Source organism: Scyliorhinus torazame, chromosome 6, assembly GCF_047496885.1.
Source record: "Scyliorhinus torazame isolate Kashiwa2021f chromosome 6, sScyTor2.1, whole genome shotgun sequence".
Classification (NCBI taxonomy): Eukaryota; Metazoa; Chordata; class Chondrichthyes; order Carcharhiniformes; family Scyliorhinidae; genus Scyliorhinus; species Scyliorhinus torazame.
Genome location: NC_092712.1, coordinates 199,712,889 through 199,717,244, shown reverse-complemented (window position 1 = coordinate 199,717,244; position 4,356 = coordinate 199,712,889).

Genomic DNA, 4,356 nt, shown 5'->3' with positions numbered 1-4,356 from the left:
AGAAATTCCTCGAGCCATAGTGGTGAGATTTCTCCGATATAAGGACAGAGAGATGGTCCTCAGATGGGCAAAGAAAACTCGGAGCAGTAGGTGGGAGAACGCGGTGATCCGCGTATATCAAGATTGGAGTGCTGAGGTGGCGAGAAGGAGGGCAAGCTTTAATCTGGCCAAGGCGGTGCTGCACAAAAGGAAGGTTAAATTTGGAATGCTGCAGCCGGCAAGACTGTGGGTCACACATCAAGGGAAACACCACTACTTTGAAACGGCAGAAGAGGCGTGGACATTTATTGTCGAGGAGAAACTGGAATAAGCGGGCTAGAAAAAGAACGTTTGGGACAAAGTGGTGGGGCGAATATGTGGGGTGAAGAGGGGGAAAAGGGGGAAAAGGGGGAAGAGATGATTTCCCAAGTTGTTAATCCTGCGACCCGGTAACTTTTCTCTCTTCCCCATGTCGTGGGGGAGGGAGGATGAGGAGCTGGGGGCGCCGGCCGTTGGGGGCGGGGCCAAATGGGAAGCGCGGGCTTTGTTCCCGCGCTATGGTAATCATGGCGGGAACAGGGAAGCAGGAAGGAGGGGGCCTCGCACAGTGGGAGCCGAGGTCACGGGGGGAAGCCGAGGTTGGCCAGAGTTTGCTGACTTCTGGGAGCAACATGGGGGGTGCAATTACGCTAGTGAGGGATCTAGCGGGGGGGGGGGGGGGTGTTAACTGGGTTGCTGCTGCTGGGGAGAAGGGGGAGCTGGTATGGGGTGGGGTGGTCGGGGCGGGAGGGCACCGTTGGGGGGAGATATGGCTACGTGGGAACCGGGTGAGGAGCTGGATTGAAAAAGGAGATGGCTAGTCGACAAGGGAGGGGGGGGGGGGTAAAGAGCCCCCCAACCCGGCTGATCACGTGGAATGTGAGAGGGCTGAACGGGCCGATAAAGAGGGCACGGGTACTCGCACACCTAAAGAAACTTAAGGCAGATGTGGTTATGTTACAGGAGACACATCTGAAACTGATAGACCAGGTCAGACTACGCAAAGGATGGGTGGGGCAGGTGTTTCATTCGGGGCTAGACGCAAAAAACAGGGGGGTGGCTATACTAGTGGGGAAGCGGGTAATGTTTGAGGCAAAGACCATCGTGGCGGATAGTGGGGGCAGATACGTGATGGTGAGTGGCAAATTGCAAGGGGAGGCGGGGGTCTTAGTGAACGTATATACCCCGAACTGGGATGATGCCAACTTTATGAGGCGTATGTTAGGACGTATCCTGGACCGAGAGGTGGGGAAGTTGGTAATGGGCGGAGATTTTAATACGGTGCTGGACCCAGGCCTGGACAGATCGAGGTCCAGGACCGTAAGGAGGCCGGCTGCAGCTAGGGTGCTTAAGGACTTTATGGAGCAGATTGGAGGAGTAGACCCCTGGAGATTTAGTAGACCTTGGAGTAAGGAGTTTTCGTTTTTCTCCTATGTCCACAAAGTTTATTCACGGATAGACTTTTTTGTTTTGGGAAGGGCACTGATCCCGAAGGTGACGGGGACGGAGTACACGGCTATAGCTATTTTGGATCATGCTCCACATTGGGTGGACCTGGAGATAGGGGAGGAAAAAGAACAGCGTCCACCCTGGAGAATGGACATGGGATTATTGGCAGATGAGGGGGTGTGTTTAAGGGTGAGGGGGTGTATTGAAAGGTACTTGGAACTCAATGATAATGGAGAGGTCCAGGTGGGAGTGGTCTGGGAGGCACTGAAGGCAGTGGTTAGAGGGGAGCTGATATCTATTAGGGCACATAAAGGAAAGCAAGAGGGTAGGGAAAGGGAGCGGTTGTTGAAAGAACTTCTGAGAGTGGACAGACAATATGCGGAGGCACCGGAGGAGGGAGTGTACAGGGAAAGGCAAAGGCTACATGTAGAATTTGACTTGTTGACTACGGGTAATGCAGAGGCACAATGGAGGAAGGCACAGGGTGTACAGTACGAATATGGGGAGAAGGCGAGCAGGTTGCTGGCCCACCAACTGAGTAAAAGGGGAGCAGCGAGGGAGATAAGGGGGGTGAGAGATGAGGAGGGAGAGATGGAGCGGGGAGCGGAGAGAGTGAATGGAGTGTTCAAGGCATTTTATGAAAGATTATATGAAGCTCAGCCCCCGGATGGGAACGAGAGAATGATGTGCTTTCTGGATCAGCTGGAATTTCCTGAGGTGGAGGAGCAGGAGAGGGCGGGACTGGGAGCACAGATTGAGACGGAGGAAGTAGTGAAAGGGATTGGGAGCATGCAGGCGGGGAAGGCCCCGGGACCAGACGGATTCCCAGTTGAATTCTATAAGAAATATATGGGCTTGCTGGCCCCGCTACTGATGAGAACCTTTAATGAGGTGAGGGAAAGGGGGCAGCTGCCCCCGACTATGTCAGAGGCAACGATATCGCTCCTCCTAAAGAAGGAAAAGGACCCGCTGCAATGCGGGTCCTATAGGCCTATTTCCCTCCTGAATGTGGACGCTAAGATTCTGGCCAAGGTAATGGCAACGAGGATAGAGGATTGTGTCCCGGGGGTGGTTCATGAGGACCAAACTGGATTTGTGAAGGGGAGACAGCTGAATACAAATATACGGAGGCTGCTAGGGGTAATGATGATGCCCCCACCAGAGGGGGAAGCGGAGATAGTGGTGGCGATGGATGCCGAGAAAGCATTTGATAGAGTGGAGTGGGATTATTTGTGGGAGGTGCTGAGGAGATTTGACTTTGGAGATGGGTATATCAGATGGGTACAGTTGCTGTATAGGGCCCCGATGGCGAGCGTGGTCACGAATGGACGGGGGTCTGATTATGTTCGGCTCCATAGAGGGACGAGGCAGGGATGTCCTCTGTCCCCGTTATTGTTTGCACTGGCGATTGAGCCCCTGGCCATAGCATTGAGGGGTTCCAGGAAGTGGAGGGGAGTACTTAGAGGAGGAGAAGAGCACCGGGTATCTCTGTATGCGGATGATTTGTTGCTACATGTGGCAGACCCGGCGGAGGGGATGCCAGAGATAATGCGGATACTTGGGGAGTTTGGGGATTTTTCAGGGTATAAATTGAACATGGGGACAAGTGAGTTGTTTGTGCTGCATCCAGGGGAGCAGAGCAGAGAAATAGAGGATTTACCGTTGAGGAAGGTAACAAGGGACTTTCGGTACTTGGGGATCCAGATAGCCAAGAATTGGGGTACATTACATAGGCTTAATTTAACGCGGGTGGTGGAACAGATGGAGGAGGACTTTAAGAGATGGGACATGGTGTCCCTGTCACTGGCAGGGAGGGTGCAGGCGGTTAAAATGGTGGTCCTCCCGAGATTGCTTTTTGTGTTTCAGTGCCTCCCGGTGGTGGTCACGAAGGCTTTTTTCAAAAGAATCGAGATGAGTATTATGAGTTTTGTGTGGGCCGGGAAGACCCCGAGAGTGAGGAGGGGATTTTTGCAGCGTAGTAGGGACAGGGGGGGCTGGAACTACCGAGCCTAAGTGAGGACTACTCGGCCGCCAATATTGCAATGGTGTGTAAGTGGATGGGAGAAGGGGAGGGAGCGGCGTGGAAGAGATTGGAGAGGGCGTCCTGCAGTGGGACTAGCCTACAAGCTATGGTGACGGCACCGTTGCCGTTCTCACCGAAGAAATACACCACAAGCCCGGTGGTGGTGGCTACATTGAAAATTTGGGGGCAGTGGAGACGGCATAGGCGAAAGACGGGAGCCTCGGTGCGGTCCCCGATAAGAAATAACCATAGGTTTGTTCCGGGGAGAATGGATGGGGGATTTGGAGCATGGCAAAGAGCAGGGGTAGCACAATTGAGAGATCTGTTCGTAGATGGGACGTTTGCGAGTCTGGGAGCGCTGACGGAAAAATATGGGTTGCCCCAAGGGAATGCATTTCGGTACATGCAACTGAAGGCTTTTGCGAGGCAACAGGTGAGGGAATTCCCGCAGCTCCCGACGCAGGAGGTGCAGGATAGAGTGATCTCAGAGACATGGGTGGGGGATGGTAAGGTGTCGGACATATATAGGGAAATGAGGGACGAGGGGGAGATCATAGTAGATGAGCTGAAAGGGAAATGGGAAGAAGTGCTGGGGGAGGAGATTGAGGAGGGGCTGTGGGCTGATGCCCTACGTAGGGTAAACTCATTGTCCTCGTGTGCCAGGCTAAGCCTAATACAATTTAAGGTGTTACACAGGGCGCATATGACTGGAGCACGGCTCAGTAAATTTTTTGGGATAGAGGATAGGTGTGCGAGATGCTTGAGAAGCCCAGCGAATCACACCCACATGTTCTGGTCATGCCCGGCACTATAGGGGTTTTGGGTGGGGGTGGCAAAGGTGCTTTCGAAGGTGGTGGGCGTCCAGG